Below are 20,732 nucleotides of genomic sequence, written 5' to 3' on the forward strand. Positions count from 1 at the left end.
TCTCTGTAGCCTGACTTCTGTAAGATGTAAAAACATATATGCAAAACAAAAACTACGGTATGCAGATAATGAGGCATTTGGAATGCTTAACTGCAGCATTCATTAACTGGACTGGTAGTGAAAATCAAATATCACCAACACGCACATTCTTACCTCAATCCAGTTTCTAAATGCCAACTTCTCGCCAGCTACTTCTCTCTTCCATTAAGTCATTTGTGAATGTTGTCTGAAAGTCCTTTTAATCACCCTTTACAATATTGCTCTTTTACAAAGTCACCAGGCAGTATTTTCAGTGAAAGAGCGCATTTAAATGCTGTGATACGATTCACTGGAGAGTCGTGTACAAACTCACACTTTATTACAAACATCATACAGTTTCTAACATCGTACGCTGCAAAGGGAAAAACAATGATGACTTAAATCTCAGCAGAGGGAGCACAAAGAGCAGATGAATGTAGTAACCGACCACAGGATCATTTAGGTTACACTCAAAGTCTTTTTAAAGTCCATCCCAGACAAACGTTAAAAGTTCATCTTCTCACTCATTTTCTCACCCACTGTCCACATCCTCACATGTAAGCATCCCACCATGGTGTTGTCAATATGTAGTGTTTACTTTTGCAGCCTGCCAAATCTAATCACACTATATTTCTCAGTTATGTCAACCCCATTTCAAAGAAAAGAGGGAAAAGAGGGAGAGAGAGAGAGAAGAAAATAATAAAATTTGCAAGAAAAAGCAATTGCTCAACAAAGATTTAGGGCCAGGGCTTAAGACAAGTTCAGTGCAAAGGAAATAACTAGATTCTGCATAGAGATAGAATTGGCCCTCCACACTTACGAGAGAGAGAGAGGTGGGGGAGTGAGAGAGGGAGAGATTCAGTGAGCTGTTTTAATTAAAGTGGAGAAGGAGACGTAGAGTATGCAGCTCCTTCTATTGTCCCCTCTGTATGAAAAAGATTACATTTTGTTGCCGTCAGGATTCCTGATTTCACGCCTTGATAACTTTGACTGTGTGAGGGAGATTGCTCTCTCCCGACAAATACCGTGTTCACTAAAGTCGGCCCGTTATCTTGAATAAATGAAAATATTATCATAATAATTACATATAATTTAATCTCCTTTAGAACTAATTAAGGTTTCAACGAGAGGGCGAAATGTATTCCTAAAAATCAAGTCAGTGGGTAGGAGGATAAGAGGACGCTCATGGTGTTTTTGCGTGGAGCCGGCGGCCAAAGCTCAGCTCAGAGTTAACTGCTCTCATTAAGATAAATGGCCACTGGCTGGCCCGTCTCATGTTGCTCTCACAAACAATATCAGTGGAGCACAGCGCACAATGGAGCTATGAATTAGGTAGCCTGACATTTTGTGTGCTGAGAGGTTACGGCCATCCTGCTTATGAGGACACTATGACTTTTCAGTTCATTAACGATGAACAGTCACAAGACAGGTGAGAGGAGTCATTAAACTGTGATATCAGATCACAGGTTTTATGCTAATGCGCTGAGATATGAGGGATATAGCCAAGATCGTCTTGAGCTGCCCAGCAATGTCCCAGGTGGACCCGTTCAGCAGTGAACGGCCAGCATGAAGCCGTCCTCCTGTGGGGGGTAGCATAAGGTCAGACATAAATGCATCGCCTTGGTTGCTCTGTGTGAGCTTGGAGAGCAGGTAAGAGGAGGAGAAACGCAGTCCCAGGGCTAAAGATAGTGACAAAGACCTGTAAATCTGCACATCAAAGCTCTGAGTTTTTAATTTGCTCTTAAAGAGGGGGGTAGCTCCTCTCCATATGCAACCAAATCAACTTGTGGCTCAGAGCCAATGGCAGCAGCGCACAAGCAAGTCTGCAGGCGACAGACAGCTACACCACCCGCGGCAATGATAAAGGCTGTTCATCTGGCGAAATCATATCTCTGTCTCCTCATGCATGTCATTGTTTTATCGAATCAGATATTTCTTATATGTACCGGCTTGGCTGCTTGCTTCGCACGTACCTGTCTGGCTCGTAGTTACTGTAAGTGTCTCACAATCAAGAATCCTCACAGAGGGGATTTTCCTAAAGAGGCTACCATCAATCAGAGTGCCAACTAGCTTGTGGAGACAGAGTCTGATTTCTGCCACATCACAGTAGCTGATTATGCAGTATTTATTTGAAAGCATACATAAAGAGTCCCATTGGAGCATGCAATATAGATGTAGATTTGGCAGCTGTTGAAACTAAACGCCTGACACTTGTCTGAAGGTCATTTTCTTGTAAAGCTGGATGATGTAAAATGCATATCAACCAGCATGAATGAACCACTGCCTCTTGCTCTGTTCATCCTTTTCCTCATCCTCCAGCTCTCTCTGCCCTTTTCCCCTCCAGACGTCCGCATGTTACTCAGCCATACGCCCCGCTGTCCTCACGCTGTCGTCCTCACCCTGTGTGTGACCCGGCTGACTGGCCTAAACCGTCATACCCTCTCTACCTCCCTTACCCTGGCGTTGAACCCTGCTGTGGGTAGTTCCTCATTGCTGCCCCGCACACCCTCCTGCGCACAGCGCCGAGCTGAGCTGGCTAATCTCTGCGAGCTTAATGCAGAGCCAACTGAACATCAGCAGTGAGAACTCCCCTCTCTCCTTCTCTATCTACCTATTTCTCACTATATCTATATCCCATCAAACAAATGCGTGTGCACACAGTCTTAAGATGTGCTGGTTTAGGTATTTTCCTCTCTCCTGTTCAAAGCATCTTACATAAGCCCCTGGATTGCGAGGACATGAAATCTCCTCGAGAGCATGCCAACGGAGTGCCCGCCACAGATACGCCCCGGTAACCTCAATACAACCCCCTCCCCTGCAGGGAGTCCTGACAGAAGCTGGATACTCACACATGTTGGAATCAAAGCTGGGCAACATGAGCCCACAGCACTGAAGTCATGTAGAAAACACAAGGACTCCTCTTGGGCTACCTGCCGGGAAGAAGCCCCTCACTCCGCTCCTTACCGATCCTCTCAGATTTACAGCAATACTCTCACTGAGACTCCACCCTCTCCGCCTCTCCGGGGCGAGTTAAAGAAAGGCTGCTGGACTACATGTAAGAGACAGTCATGTTGCTGTGGGATGGACGGTGTTGTTTTACGGCAGCAGCCTTACTGTTGACCCATCTTGTGCCAACAGACATGTGGATATTTGGCCTTAGAGACTGCAAGACAACACTGGTCCACTCAGCAAAGAATACTAACAAAACACGACTGTCAAAAACATAAATATACATATATATATATATATATATAAAAGCTAAGAGTCCTCAGATCTGAATAAAGTTGTATTTAAATGTGGGTCATGCAGTGGAGGTTGTCTGTTTTATCTTTTTGTTCCTCATGGTTTTGTTTCTCTATGTCATGTGGATGATATACTGTATGGATGATATGATGGCATTTACTGTGGTTTTCATCCTAAAAATCAATAAAGTACACAAAGTACTTAAACCACTTCAGTTGTAGAGAGACAGACTCCAGTCTTATATCTGGTTGTGCTTCATGTGTAGGAAGAGTGTGTCAACAATGCTGAAATCTCTATTTTCTCATATTTGCATACCCATACTGTGTGCCAACGGCAAAGAAAAGATGTGACAAAATTTTTGCTGAGGGCTCTTGCAGAAATACATGCAGAGAGAGAAATAGAAGGGGAATAAGGAGCAGAGAGGAAAATGGGGTTGAGAGAGAGGGGAAGGAAATGTTTCAACTGGAATGATGCATGAACACAACTCGATCCCCTAATTAGCCTCCTCTTTCTCCCCCCCCCCCCCCACTCTCTCACTCTTGGTTTCTTTGTTGTTCATCTTCACACTCCCAGTTCATTTTAAGATGTAACTGACATTAAATTCATTCTACTTCTTAATTAAATCCCAGACAACTGTTAACGAGGGGACGGGTTCAAACATTCAGCTCACAACATCCCTTTAAACAAGATCGATTAAGGCATGGCTGGCGGCAAAGCCAGGCCCTCCACGCCCCCTTGTTCCCATAAAAGTGCTGCCTGCCTCGGGATAACCTTGCCGGAGATGATGAAAGGGAAGCAAATAAGTCAACATGGAGACAGAAGAATAGAAATCTAATTTGGATGAAAGCAGGACTGAGGTTTATGTGGAATCTGTGAGAGCAGCATACTGGGTCAAACTTGCACATGAATACACATACTGCAACACGCACACACACACACACAGAGGGTGGAAACTGCAGGCAACAATCATTGATAATGGACATAAGGGTTTACAAGGAGTACAGAGGCTTTTGGTTGTCCAGGAAGAGAAAACAATTCAAGAGTGTGAGCTTCTCAGAGAGGAAAGGGCATTTCGGCATGAGTAATGGGAAGCTGGACGATAGTCAATTGACAAAATAACTAGTCACGGCATGAGGAGGCGGGAGAAGGCGTGCAAAGCTTAAAATGATAAATAGACATTCAGAAAAATAACCTTGAGGTACGAAAACGTGTGTCTGGCACAAAATATGCAACAAGAGACAAGGAGAGTGAGCGAAGACAGAAGGGACGGCGCCGACTCCTTGTTAGCAGGTTTTGAATAGCAAGGCTATCAGGTTTGCAGGTTTTTCCTGTGGAGTAATTATTATGTGTCATTTTCCTCCATGACATGTTACACCACAAAGTGTGGTATTGCTCTGGCGGTAGATATTGCACGCGGCAACATCATCCCCTCGCTAACAGTGTTGACAAAGTCGAAGCTTCAACCGCGGCGCTCTCATTTCTTCACACTTTGAAATCATCGACGAGGATTAGACTGGTATAACAGTTTGATGATATACAGAACTAGAGTGATACTGAGGTCTTATTAAAATCTGATTTCATCAGTCATCTGTAACTAATATGATACAGGTTTCTCCCTGACGACAGCCACATTAAAGCAGTCTGTAAACCCTGCGATGAGGATAATCTTCTTGGCATAATTCTGTTTTTTTAATCTATTTCTGTAAATTATTTCTTCACTTAAAGGACTAATGTATTCCCAAATCTCATCTCATGTGGAATAGGTGTGCTGGGTCAGCCCGCTAACCTGTCTGAAGATTTCATTAGTCTGGGGTTTCAGAGATTTTGGTGTAAATGTGGCTTCTGAGGCTTTTTCAACATTAGAAGAATGAAATTCTGGGGATATATGGATACTTGGTGAGACTGAAAGCATATTGCCAACTTATATTCTGTATTTCATATGACAAAAGCCTAGTCTACCATTCAGTGTCTCTGCAGTCTGTTTCCACATGATATTGGACACAGGACTGCAGATCTTATAGAAACGGCTTTTGTTACCTGGATACCAACTCCATCCAGATGCAATTTATTATGATACGTCCCCTCGCTGCACTCGCTGAATTCAAATACACTTGAATGTTCTTTGATATTCTGGATTGTGTGTCAGGGTGGTCACGGTCACGCTCTCACTACGAGCACAAATGTGTAATTGCAAATGTACACAAGCGCTTGCTGCCACCACATACACACACACACACACACACAGAGGCACACATACACCTTAAATGGTTTCATGCACCAGCATCCTAATAGTCTCTCTGGCCCGCCATGCCAATCATGGAGCCTGGAGTAGAGTGGACAAGCAGGTGGGCCAAGTCTCGGGAACAGAGCATCATGAGAGATGAACAGAGGATCAGCCTCTCAACCCCTGCAGCTTCTTTCATGATGAAGCAGCGCAGCTCCTATCTGCAATTCACTGTATTTCTAGACAGACTGGACACACGACGCAGGACACACATGCTCGACGGAGGCCGTGAGAGAGGCTGGAAAATTATAGTGCAGTGAAGGGGTTGAGGAAACAACAGGGGGGTGGTGGAGGCTGTGAGAGCTTGTTGCAAAAGAAAGCACAGATGGCCTAGGGCTACAACATGGTGGGAAGAGGAAAGAATAACTGAATAAACTAATTAGAAGGGCAGAATTTCACGCACACCTCCATCAAGTCAGCACTCCCTACCTCCACTTGAAAAATATGTTTTATCTATAAATCCTTCTCACGCAGAGAAAACAAGACTTTGAGATGGAGCTACTAATATCAAAGCTCGGGGTTTTACAGGTCGCTGCATCTTGTAACACAATAACAGGGAAAGTGGAGTTTGGATTGCGGTGGGTGACGGCAAATAGCTTCACACGTCGATGCCGATGTGGAAAGTCAAGCTGGGCGTCCGTGTCATGCAATGTGGCAGTATTTTAGCTGGAGGCCACGATGAAGACATTAGGGCTGTGATCTCTGTATTAGCCCGAAAAGAGGACATTTCCACTTAACTAAAGGAAGCGATGGAGAGGAGGGGTAATTTAAATTCAGTGACAAGGCTTTAAATACCAGCCAGGGATCACAGTTGTGCCCTTTGGCAAAGTAATTATTCACTCCCTTAGAAGACGATCAGGTGTGGATGTGTGGATGTGTGCATGTGTGCGCCCACATGCTTCACTTGTTTCGGCATCTGCGTGTGTGTGAGTGAGTGAACCAGGAGGGAGTGAGGGAGGTGTGAAATGTTACAGTTTCTCCTCTTTTCATGTAACTGAGAAGTGTTTATGCCAAACTCTTCAGAGGAGAGAAAGGGTGTTCAGCTAAGGGCTCATATCGGGTGATAAACGTGAGAGGGAGGAGAGAGGCAGACATAAAACAAGAGCTGGTAAAGGTTAGCTTTCCACCTCTCCATCACTGTCTCTCGCCAGCTTGTTCTCTCCTCCTGTCCACTTTTTTTATTCCTTTATAACCTTCAACCAGAAGCGGCGTGATCTCGGGAGGAGGAGCTCTCTCTCCCGCTGAGGCCAGACCGAGGCTCAGCCCAGGGGCTGATGGGATGAGACTCTCATTGGGAAACTGTCCTTCAAAAACTGCAGCCTGATGGATTTTTTTGGCCCTGGTTTTGCTTCTATCTTTCCCAACACATCCTCAGTGCTTTCCTCCTGGCAAAGCTCCATCTCCCTCGAGCTCCCTCTATTGCCCCAAAGTTACCAAGTAGCCCCAACACACACACACACACACACACACACACACACACACACACACACACACATTTCTGCAGGTTTGTTTCTGCTGACAGTCCAGTCCTTAGTACTGCGGGGCTGTTGGGTGCTTGATGTCAAACACAGAGTTGGGGGCCCTGATGCCTCTCATTATCTTTTAGGCTGTTCACAGGGAACCACCCCCCACCACACACACACACACACACACACACACAGAGCGATCTTCCCTCCCCAGGCTTGTTATGGGAGTGTGTTGGGCTCACATCGTTATCAGCGCTCCTGCATGAGTTAAGACCCACAGATGTGCAGACTCAGCTGCAGACAACAACCAGCATCTCAATCAGTCTTCATTTGCCCTTCCTTGTCATATTTTAACACTTTCCCTCTCATATGGGGGAGAGGAAATGGGGATCTCTCAAGTGAGAAGCCTTATTTTGCTTCCGTCTCTCCTCTTTTCCTCTCACAGATTTATTTTGAATGGCTGAATTTTCACAAAAGGCTGATTGTGAAACATGTCCAGAGGTTCTCCAAAACCAGGACTGAGCCGCAGGCAGTGGAAAAACAGTCACGTCACAGCAGCACACTCCCCCACAGGCACTCACTGCAAATGGCACATGCATGAATGCTGTAAAAGCAAAGCTTCCCTCTCATAACTCTAAATTGCAGTCGATGGACAAACAGTTGGTTCACCTCAGGAGTTTTTCTCCAAAGACGTAGCAACAAATGCTATCAGAGTTTCTTCATATGAAATGGAGAAGTCTGGCCATGCTCCCTCTTTAAAATGTCTGAATAAACTTCTTGCTGCAAAGACCTTCTTTTATTGCTCTGAATGAAGTGAAATCGATGGCTGGGCTTTCCCGTTTACAACTCAGTAAAAAGAGGGAGCTGCGATGGAGAGCAGAATCATTGCCGGAAGGTAATTGGAAGACTAGACTTTAATGTGACCTCTCAATGGCAATGGATGACCATGCAGTAAGTCGCCGTCTGACATTTTAGCAAATTATAAGAGGATCCTGGTGTTGATTAATTATTTCACATATAGTGCTGGAACTTAACGCCACCTTTGCAGCTCCTCCAATGTGAATGATCTGAGCATAGTGGTGGGGGAAGTATTTGGATCCTTTACTTAAGTTAAAGCAGCAAAACCAAAATGTGAAAATATTCAAGTACAAGTAAAGTAAGAGTCCTGCATTCCTACATTAATATATTGTTTGGCCACTGAGGCCAGTTATCATTGACATATTATCATCTTAAGTTGATACTGCGGACGTTAGCGACATTAGCAAACGGTGGCTTACTTACACTAAGCACACACCAAGCAGTACACCAGTTCACAGATTTTACTAAAATACTGTATTTTAGTAAAATCTTCAGAATAAATGGAAGAAGTCAAAGATGACAAAGATACTGCAGCCAAATGTGTACAGACATTTGAAGAGTGTTCTCTAAAATGTGCTGACGCCCTGCTCATTTCAGTGATAGATATCTCTATCCAGCAAATATTTTCCTGCTCATTACCTGAAGAATAACGTCGGCTTTGCAGCTCAGACTCCATCTTACTGTAAAACAGGATTACGACTCAAGCCCAAATTAGCACGTTGTTCCTAAACTCTTCTGAATGTCTCATGATTTTATAACGTACATCATTTGCTGTTCTGTCCTGAGCTCCAAACACGACCCCAACAAGAGCTCGCTGTACAGGTCTTCGTGTTAGCTATGAAATACTGCCCTCGGGGAATAACAGCACGCTGGGGAGTTGATGCCATTTGCCTTTCTGTGGTGTAATGTGTCGACCTTCACCTTAAAGATTTTAGCATACTACTATAACTTCTATTTTGGCTTTTAAATAATTGGATTATTGAGGTTGCATGGGCCAGGGGATTCTAATTCATCGCTGGATGCCTCCTGCTTTATGATGATTAATGGCTGAATCTGCAGAGCCCTCGTATTTGCTTCAGGCTGTCTTTTCAGACACATACGTATGATACTGCCTCAAATATTTTCTACGGTAAGATTTTCAATTCAGGGTCCGTTTTTGAAGATCTAAATCATGGGCAGAACCCCTCCTCCACACACACACACACACACACGCGATGGAGCTGCTGGGGTATGGCAATTCCTTTCACACTGAGGGATTTCTTTCTGCATCAAACAAGTCAGGCAATTGGAATTATAACCAGGGTCAATGCTCCAGATGAAACAGCAAGTCTCCCCTCTCCTGCTAAATTCACTTTCCACCCACCCCCACCTCGCCGCTGTCCTTGACTCCTCTTGACCCTTCCACCTTGGGGGGAATTGAGTTATTCAGTGGTACAGCTATCACCCTGCAGCCATAACTTTAAAAGCTGACCTTACCGCCCCTCGCAAACATGGTAGCCAGAGCACAGGCTTATTGATGGAGGCTCTTTAACATTGTTGCTCTGTCTCTGCCCGAGGCATGAGGAAATAAATCAACTTTACCAATGTCTTCTTAATCCCCCTCCTACATCTCGACAACCCAGTAGGAGCCGACGGTTAGCTGAGGTCAGGGGCAAAGGGCCGACACGGTCACTGTATATACACGCAGTGACACGTCGCTGCTGGAAACTGCCATACAATCTGATCTACAGCTCCTACAGACGATTGGGGTGGAAGGTGGTCCTCTCTCCTGTGACTCCATCCATCACTGTTATCACGCCGCTGGATGCACATAAATACAATAACATCCACACAAACACAAATACAAATGCTTACACATCTCTACATAAAGATATCTGAGTCCTGAGAAAGACACAGTCACAAACAGAAACACTTGCAGGCGACTGATAAGTCAGCGGTGGTGTGTGGGTGGAGATTTAGGGAGGGAGGGGAGGGTGATTGAGGGAGGGAGGTGTGTGGGTGATGTGGGGGAGGGCAGCATAGGACGAGGGCGGGGAAGTGGATGTTTTATGAGGCCCTTAACATTTACTTCCCCAGCGTTTCAATCCACCATGTCTATTAAGGACGGCTGCTCCTCCTACGTGTTCCCCATCCATCAAAGACCAAGAGACACGAGGACCCACACTGACGGACAGCTCGATATGATGGAGGGAGAGAAAGTCCGCATCAGGGAGGGGAGGGAGAGAAAGTGAAAATACCAAGAAATGAATGAGGAAGAGAAAAAAGGGTCACAAGAGTGGAATGCAGCTCGAAACACAGTCGTAGCCAGAGAACGGCAACGGAAAAAGACTCTTTCAGGTACAAACGAAATGGTCGAAGATGAGTTCTGCGCAAAGAGCTGAAGCAGCATTTTGTCTCAGTAAATTCTTTGTTCAAGGTGGGCTGCTGTCCGTTCGCAGGCACAGTCTGAAACGCTACAGGATTTTGTGACTCTGCACAATAAACCAAACGCACACTGCCTGCCGAACAACATTTTGCGAGAAGCAGTGAAGTCAAACAAGCCATAAATAAAAAGAGACCCGGAGAAAATAGATGAGGTCTCCATTCCCTGTGACAGAGTGTGTGAGGTGTGTGTGGGTCAGGGAGGTGTCCAGCTCTGCTCAGGCTTTAGTAATACGTGCAGCCCCTGCAGGTCACTGCTATTAATTACAAACTTAGCCAGTTACTCTTCCATTAATCTAAATTTAGAGTCTAGACTCAGCTCCCGATTGATGCTGCCACTACCAAGCGCTGTGCCAACCAACCAATCACATAATAGATTTTCTGCCCTCTGGCCGACCGAAGACAAGGTCCACTATCTGCAAACTAATCATAGCCACAGTCTGACACTCTCAACCTGCTGGCAGCCAAGGTCAGCGGACCACTGACCACCACAACACAGACTTGAAGCGAGAATTACTGCAAATCACAGCGGCAGACAGTGTGAGGCTGAGCATTTTGACCACCTGAAACGCATAAAATCAGGCTTGTTAATGAATACATGGAGCTAATGATCAATGCAGCGATGAACAGCTGGTTTGCGTTGCCGTTCATCTGCCGTCGGCCTTTTATCTTAATTAATGGCACACATATGTGCAGCGATGCTCTCACTCTGAGGCGGCCCTGGCCGGCACTCACCGGCAAACATGCGTAGGTCAGACAAGGAAACGTGGGGAATTTACTTTACAACAGATCAACAAGGAGAGAGGGGAGAATGAGAGGGTAAATGAGACAGAGATAAAGAGAGGGGGATAGAGGGAGAGAGCAAGTTGCTGAAGGAGACAGAAAGAGAAAGAGAGAGAGGGAAGGGAAGGAGGAGGATGGGATGGAGGATGGAGGGGGGCTATACCATCCTGTAACCTTGTGTTCCCCCGGCCATACTGCCCCTGGGCTGCTGTACCCCCCTCCAGCAATTAATCATCTGATACTGAGCTTACTCAACCGACAACCAGCTCCCCCACATCCCAATTAAGCCAGGAGAGGAGAAAAGGATGGTCACCGACAATGCAGAAAGAGAGCAGCACAGGTACAGTACAGAAGAGTAAAACACAGGGCGGCCATACATTATGTGGCTGATGAGAAGATATAACATGTAAAACATTGATCAAACTACACTACCATAAAATAAATAGCCACGGTATAAAAATGTATTCAACAACGTGCAGACATTAGCTTAAAATTATGTTTGGAGACCCACGACTTAAACTTGATTTCTCAACTAAAGAGCCAGAGCTATGGCTCGCCAGGTCATGTCTTTTTGGGGATTTTGGGATTGTGGGTCGTAAAGCTCGGGATGTTTCTCTCCTCATCCATTGGTCTCACACACGAGAGACAGCGACAGCAAGAGGAGAGAAGAGGAAGAAAAGCTGCTACGGGAGCCGGGATGTACAAGTAGGAGCCAGTAGAGTTTATTTAAATTTTGCCTTGTAGATACGATAGAAGTAAAATAGTTAAAACTACAGTGAAAAGCAAGTAACAAACTAGTTAACATCTGTCTGTAGTTGGGCCAACACTGAAGTACAAAACAGCTTTTTCTCTAGAAAAAGAAATGTGTTTCTTTCAGGGCCGGTGCGCACCGAGTCACCTCAGTGTGGGTTTGTACATAGAAAACAATGGGGAGTTTTGCAGTTTTGACGTGTCGATCGGCTGCGATGTATTTTGTTATTTGGCCTTAAACTGGAGGCCAGGAACAAATGAGAAAGAAGAAAAAGGGAAGAAATCCAAAACTCAGTTGCTATGGATTGCTAGTGAACATAATGAAAAGCCTGTGCCAGCCTGCGCTGAGGACCATCCATCTACCAGGCTGGCGAAGCAGGCACCATGCTGGTGCCAAGGTTATTCTACGAAGCTCAAAGACTGTGTGTCGGTGTGTGTGACTGTGTGTGTGTGTGTGTGTGTGACAAAATAAAGTAGAGGGAAAGTGTGCGCATGCAGGCGTTTATTTTGTGTTTGTGTGTGTTGAGAGCAAATGCTGCAAGACGTGCGAGTGTATGAATGTTTGCACGCATGTGTGTGTTAAAGCTTGTTTGTAATTGGAAATAGGAAGTATGTATGTGTGTGTGTGTGTGTGTGTGTGTGTGTGTGTGTGCGCGTAAGACTTGTTTTCATTACCCAGAAGCCTTTTCATCTTTGGTCCAGGATACCGGGAGACTTGATGTCCTCCCTCTTCTTCTTCCTGGCTGAGACACACTTGCGTTCCCGGCCAACTGCCAGCCAATTAGCTGAGCGGGCATAAGCAGCTGCCCTGTAGCAGGTGGACGTCCATCCCAACATCCCTACTGCTTGCTAATGCTAATGGCTCTGATCCCTGAGGGACCGCTGGACTGGACCGCCAGGGGAGGCAGGTCAACTGTGGACAGAATTCACGGAGGCCGAGCTGAACTGAAGCCTCACAGAAGCAGAGTCGAACCTGCTAGAGGGGATGTTAGCAGACCAGCATGTGCTGTAATGTTGTAATGCCCCGGCTGGATATTGTGTCATCAGACAGAGCCGAGCCACACCTGTCTGTTAGCTAACATACGACTATCTGTTCTACTTTTGTTATTGAACAAAGCACAGCCAGATTAACCCACAAGGGGGCCCCGTCGCAAAGATGAGTTATGGGTCGTCAATCCGGCTCCCCCGCCCCCCCATCCCCAAATTTATGCAGGAATATAGCACGCTGTCAACACAACACAGGCTGAAATATTAAAGGTATTTTAATTAGATTTCAACAGAGGGCCCCTCCACAGGACAGGGCATTAAAAAAAAGTTTAAGATGCAGGAGTCCCCTAAAGACCCTTATCAATTCAGTTTATATTGTGTGTTAATGGTGCATTTTACCAAACAAGTTTGAACATAAGAAAGACCTGTCCGACACTTTTACATGGGTTTTAACTGGTGTTCCCTTGTGTTTCTTTGCTAGCTCACAACATTGGTAGCAAAGTGGGGTAAGTATGTGATACCAGTACTTTTTGCCGGTTTTTCAGATTAATACTAATACTTTTAGCGCACTTTCACATAGAAAACTGTTCACTTGGCATTTACATACAAAGGATGCACATCTGAAAATGATACTGGACTCATACTTTGACATATTAGTGATGTTCTTTTGAAAAGTATTTTGCAGTTATACTTGTGGTCTTCACGCACTAGTTTAATACCCATTTGCTCTGATGAATGGACAAGTACACCCAATACACTTTTAGTCTTTTTCATCTATAATTGTTTGAGTGAACTTTCTAGTTCTTTCTCTGTATTCATTCATTCAAAACAAATGATCGTCGTCGGTGGCAGCACTTTCTGTACAGCAAATGATTTGGCTAATCTTGACAACATGTAGAACTGAACCAGTCGACTAGTAGTTAAGTAGTTATATCAGTCAGGACAGACGGTAGCAAAGTGAATATTTCTTCACATTAAAAAAATCTTGGTTATTACTTGTGAAAAATGTCCTGCAGACTTATAGAAATATTTCATTTAGATTTTACGACCAATTTTTTTCTAAATCTCCAAGTCACTGATATAGATAAAAAACAGCCACAATGTCCCTGAGTCTGAGTATCTGCAGCTCAACCTTGCACTCTCCATCGACCCCTCCTTCCTCTCCATCACTCTGCAGGGTGAATAATTAGCTCAGTCCACAGGTGGGGGCAGCGATGAGGTGGCTTTTTGTGATCAGACCCGAAATAGGCCTGCTCTTCTCCCCGTCGTAAAATGCCTCGACCCTTTTTCACTTTTATAGATGGAGGAGTAATATATGGCTTTATTTACGAGGACAGGCCCTGACAGATTTAATATTTTAATTCGGTTTTATGACCTGAACATAGGGCCGCACAGGACTCTTTATGAGCCACCGGCATGAGCGGACGGAGCGGCGGGGACCACCGGGAGGAGACGAGAGGGCAGGAAGTGACAGATACAGCCATTCCTCATGTATCGCTGCCTAAATACCAAGCATATGTCAGCCTGCGCTAACCTCTGCCCACACCGCTCCTCCCCCACATGTCTCTATCATTCGTCTACAATCCTCCCCCCATCTCCCCTCGACCCATAACTCCAACGAGAAGACATGGCCCTGGCGCAGATAGTGCAAGTCTAATAGGGGGGAGATTGATGGTTCAAACGACTCAGGGCTGGTACTGAGGGGAGATTCATGCCCGAGACAACTCAGAGCTATTGAGTTGAGAGATTGATGAATCAGAAGATACAGCCCTAAACTTTTCAAGCTTTTCATGTCTTCAGCGATACCCTGCCAATACTTCCAGAGTTCAGGGTTCAGACTATTAACAGCTGATATCTGAGCGAGGTGTGGGAGAGTTGATTGATGAATGTGATGATTCAAACTCTGCTGTGTAGATTGGTGGTCATTTTAAAAGCAGAAGTCAAATAGTTTTTCACAATGGAAAAAAAAAAATTCCCACACCCATCTAGTACCATGAAAAGTTTGATTACTTTTAATGGAAATCAATAGGGTTTCAGCACTCGCTCTCTGAGAGAATTTTTAATCAAGAGAAATTCATTATTTTACCATACCACATACACACAGGCGCGCGCGCACACACACACACACACACACACACACACACACACACACTGCTATCATCTGTCTTAAGAAAGAGAACCAATAATGACCAAGATACCCTCTAACACGGGCTACAATTTTACTGCCAATTAAAGTATTTATCGTTTGACACAATATTAACTGTCCTCAGAGGTTGATTTAGTAAACTTCCAAAACAGAAAGTTTGAGAACAAATCGAGGAGGTCTTCAAAGCGCCATATCCGGTGGGACTCGGAGCAGTTCCCATGGGAACTGGCAAATGAGCGTCTACCCGGCTTCACCCCTCCTGCGCAGCGCCAGGAGAACACAGTGATTATCGATCTGTCTGAGGGGCGAACAGCTCAACCAATCAATGGCTCTTTGAGTCCCCCCAAGCATTGTGGGATAGAGGAGGAACCGTGTGCGTGTGTGTGGAGATGGGGGCGTTGAAGTGGCAGCGGCAGAGTGATTTCTGTCCAACACAGATCACCAGCTTAATTGACGGGCTTGAAATTGGTTTAAAATGCCTGGTGCTCCCGCGCCACCTCCTCCCTGGCTGGCATCAAGGCAGAGCGCCGCTTACAGGTATTAGTGTCATTATCCCCCCGGAGATGGAGGTGAGGAGCCGGTCAGGGGCTGAGAAGTCCGGGACAGCAGCAATCAAAACACACAGCCTGGTGAGGTACAGTTCATACGTATAATTATAAACAGTAGAGAGTCGCTGGAAATTTTAGACTTCAGATTTGTGCTGAAACAATCACTTTATTAATCAGTTAGATAATTGACAGAGAATTAACCGACAACAATAATTGACTAATTGTTTCATTCATTAATTTATGTCTTTCTCCAGCTACAAATGTGAGGACTTTTATCCATTCTCTGTTTTTATATCATTGTAAATTGCATTGCAGTTAAACCTGCAATAACATGAATGTTAGGGAGCAACATCATCAATCATTTGGAGTCTGTTTAGCTCTGTTTTGGTCTCCACCAACTCCCGAGGGAAACGTCTGACCAAAACCTGTAAAATAAGACCCCAGTTTTCCTTCCTCTACTTTAAACAAACCAAACAAAGCAAACCGTGTTCTTACAGCGTGTTCATATGTTCAGTCTGTGGAGAGAACGGGCTCAGTGAGAACTGATGTTTAGCTGTGGGCCTTCTTCTACCCTTAACAAGTCACACACTGATCAAACTGAAGGCCAATGATGGGCTGGTCTCCTGGAGCTGACTAAATAATTAAAAGGCCTTTAATTAAACCTATAAGCGGGCAAATGACCGGAGAGCCACAGGGGGTGGGGATGGGGGGGGGAGGTTAAAGGTGTGTATGTATGTGTGTATACAATTATAGTAACAAACAAGGAGGAGAAAGTGGCCTGATGAGCACATGCGGTCGCACAGCCTGGCCAGCTCATTTGCTTTGACATTTAACCGGAGCCGTCGCTGCAGGAAGTGAGTGTGAGGAGGCAGATATAGAGGCATCTGACTCACAGGACTGACTGACACTCTGAGGTCCATCCATCTGAGCCCAGGTGAATGAGAAGAGAGAGGCCGATCAATAAGGCAATGGTTTGATAGAGTGTTTGTGAGTGGCTGCATTTCCAGCTATTGAGCTTTCTGTGTTTCTAATAAGAGGGAGGATTTATAATGGCAGCTAACTAATGACTGAGCACTTGAATGGTGAGCTGACACTCAGACGACCACAATGTGATAACCAGTGGAGCAAGCGTTGCATTGGAAAAATAAGGATTTTAAAGACACTGTGTGTAAACCAAAAATCCAAACACAAGATTGGACTCTCACATTGTTTGACTTATTTGTCTTTTAATAAACTGACACTACACTACACTGGGACCATTATTTGACCATTAGGTCCCTATTTAGCATTGATGAGCAATATATAAACATTTAATAAAAGGTTTATAACTATAATGTGGTTGTACGCAGCTATAAGGACATTTTGAAGTGTTTATTAATGTTCAGTATCTGTTATAATTTCTCTACTCATGGGTTCCCACAGGAGGAGTTATAGCTGATAAATACATGAATCAACTTTATAGTGTTATAAAACATGTATTAAATGTTTATAAGATGCTTACGGATGCTAAATAAGGGGACTAAAAGCAGAGTGTTTTTATCTTATAGTTCACATTATGGTGACATCCAAGCTGTCATATTATTTTCTCTAATGACTGATTGTGATGGATTTGTTTTACTTATCATCTAAAATAAAGTGCCTGAAGAGACCGTCCTATATTGTCCAATTAGTTCTCCACTTCCTACATCTCCAATTAGGTTCCCAGTGATGTCAAACGTCTCTGCTCTAATTCCACCAAATATTACAAGACGTGGAGCATTAGATGTACAGTAGAAATGGCATCATTTTCATCAGCCTAATATTGCAGAAATGGGAGTAAGATCATCTTTCTCATTGGTTACACTGACAGCACTCTCATTTAATCAAATTAAATCTCAAGCCCCACACACACACACACACACACACACACACACACACCCTACATACTCTCACACACATTTCAGTCTTCTCACATGCCTGCACACTCTTAGCTTCTTTCTTTTGCTCCCCAGTGGCACAAGCATTCAGAGATCCAATCAATCACACCTCTGCTCAGACACATGCACACACACACACACACACACACACACACACACACACACACACACACACACACACACACACACACACACACAACACAGGGCAAAAGGCGCTTAGACTTGGGACTTACTCTAAGTTTATACTGGACCAGTGACATCCACTGTCTCAGCCATCAGCCCCGTGGCATGCAGCAGAACAGATCACTCTCTTTCTCTCCATTAAAGCAACTGTCGACGCATGCGCCTCTTTTTAAAAGGTGGTAAAGAGGAAATTAATCTCTCCCTGGGCTGCCGTGGCAGGATATTAATCTAGCAGCTTCACTCATCTCCTCATCTCTCCTCTCTTTGCCTGATAATCCTCTCCTCATCAACAGCATATGCAAACCACAGGTGAGCGAACAGAGTAATTGATTGGGATGTGAAACTCCCCTCGCACCTCTTCTCTCCTCGTCTTCCTACCCTTTCGTCAATCCCTCTGCCCCTTGTTGCAGGTGTATAATTTGTCAATCCTTCATCAGTTATAAGAAGTTATTGATGTGGCTTTTTATGTTGATGTCGAAGGGGAAATCAGTTCAGGATTGACTGCAGCCGAGTTTCCACCTTCAGTTGAGCATCAGTTGGTGTTTGTTCAAAAAGCTCTGTAATTATGGCTGTAATTAGACTAAATGACATTCACAATTAATTACTATGTGCAAACCTCTTTCATTACCCCACTCTACTTGCTTAGTGATCACCGCGGACATCTAAAACAACTACAAGACAAAACAAACATGTTCCCTAAGAAGGAGGCCGTCTCCCTGTGGGCCAGTCAGCAACAAATACGTCACCTTGTTTTGATCTGTAATTATAGCTCCCCTCCTGGGCCGATCAATATCATTTTGAAAATGCCACTACACACCAGTGGGAAGGTGTCGCAGTGAGTGGGATGTCACAAAACTTGAAAAAAAAAATGAAAATAAACAAGCAAATGACAATTAAATTTGTAGTTTATGAAAATGTTGAGATGCAGTGGTGAGATACGTCATTTATCTACATTTCAATGAAATCCACTCTGGGCTGTTTGACATGTCCCGTGTAACAAATGAATAAATGTAATTGTAAGAGACAAAATTACACTTTATGAATAGTGTTCCTATCGTGCCTAAGTGCATCTTCACACAGTATATGCCCCCTGGGTATAGTAATGGCTGTTTTTTTCCAGAGCAGCTCTCAGTTGAGGAGCCTCCAGTCAGAGCCGACAAAGCAACATGATTCTTATCTGAGCATTAACCCTTGTACTGCTCCCAGAGTTTACACCAGCCCGACGTGGCAGGGTGAGGCTGCTCTGTGGACCCTCGGGGAGACAAATGGGGCTGATAAAGCTAAGCTCATTATCTGTTACTGACACATCGGTCAGGGGTCAGGCCTAATCTGAGCCCAGAGGAACCCGGCCGCTTGGCCACTGCGCGACCTGGCTCTGTTACAGCCCTTAATCGGATCCGAGGTTAATGTGCTGCCTCTCTATGAAAAAAGCAGAGGGGAGAAAGCATCTCCTCGCCTCACCGGGAGAGAAATAAGCACCCTCTCGCTCTCCCCTGAGATCCAACACTTAGCCCACACGACTGAGCCACGACTGAGAAGAAAAAGAGCAGGACGCAAAATAAATATCATTAACCCACAATTAAAATCCTGTTCTCTGTCCTGACATCCTTTATTGTTCTCATATCTCTGTCCAATTACAACATGCTGGAGTAATTACGGCTGCATTAAAAAGTAATGAAGTTATATGAGCAGGCCGTTTCCACAGGGCAATCTGACAGAAGGTAGAGAGAGGAAAGAAATGACTGAAGCTGCTGGAGGAGCCGCTCATCCCTGCCCATGAGGTGAAATGTCAACCAGATGACTCTGCAGCACCCAAAAACATCCACAGTTCAGCTGATTCTCCCTCGTGGCAAACTGCAATCAATCACTTGTCCTCCGGGGTAGCCATTATTTTTTAGCTTTTTAACTGGTCAACATGATCTCGTAGCCATGGAGACAGGGTCTCGCCCAAAGGGCACTGGATATAAATGGCTGCCTGCTCTTTGTAATGGTTGTTAACAGATTTGAGCCAGTAATGCTCATACGCTGGTCAAGGCTATGGCAGCGGCATTAACAATACATTTCTATCTGTTTTGTTACCTCTGTCTGTGTGTGTGTGTGTGTACATGTTTACGCGTGTTGCTGAGTAAACACACTTGTTTTTGTGTGTGAGAATGGCCGATGAATTACCTGGGTGACGCTGTTAAGCGAGGGTCAGAGATGAGAGCAAGGCAATTTGAGGTTGGAAATGAGTGATGTCCTTTCTCATTTGAGCGCCACAGAGGCCTCACCCTCTCAGACGCCACTTCCTTTTATATGTCAACATGCCCATTGTGTTTCAGCTTCCCTCTGTTGTGTTTGTCTCTCAGTACATTGAAGAAAGAGGAGAGCGGTAAAACAACTGTGAGCCACAGTGATTTGGAAATGAAATATCAGCCCCGGCCTGTGAAGAGGAGGTAATCTCCCTTCAGTGGAAAAGACAGCAGATGAAAAAGACAACTAGGCGGGAGAAAGAGGGGGAGAGGGAAGGGGAGGAGAGAAACAGAAAAAGAAACAGGGAAAGGGAGAGAATCGGGGTTCTGGGATAGATTGAGCTCGTGTCTGAGCTGCTCCACACATGAGTGGACATCTGACACTGACACAGTACTGGTCCTGCTGGTCTGAGAGCTGCACAGAGAGCTGTGGCTCTGAGGCAAACTCTCATATTCCCCTGAAGGAAGAAGGATAGATAGATGGATGGATGGAGGGAGGAGAAGAAATCCTAAAAATGACAAGTGAAATGTAAAGGATACATCGATGAGCGGCCAAACAGGACGATGGATGAAAGATGAGACCGGAGGATTTTTGTCATTTTTTGTTTCGTTGTGTTATAAAGTGCAGCGAGACAGGACAGATGGAAAGCAGAGCGGAGGTTGACAAAGGTCGTAGGTCAAATTTGAAACAACAACACGACAGGTGCATTGTAGGTGCTTTAACCAGCTGAACTGCACACTTCGTCAGTACCTTCCAAAGCTGTTAAAATATAACAAAATATCTTTATATTACAAATAAAAAGTGTTTTGTGATCTGACACCACTTGGTTAGGGTTTGGGAACAAAAGCTGACTGCCAGAGGGTGAACTTTTTGTTACAACATCATACTATTTCCTCA

The sequence above is a fragment of the Enoplosus armatus genome, chromosome 17 (assembly GCF_043641665.1).
Source record: "Enoplosus armatus isolate fEnoArm2 chromosome 17, fEnoArm2.hap1, whole genome shotgun sequence".
Taxonomy (NCBI): domain Eukaryota; kingdom Metazoa; phylum Chordata; class Actinopteri; order Centrarchiformes; family Enoplosidae; genus Enoplosus; species Enoplosus armatus.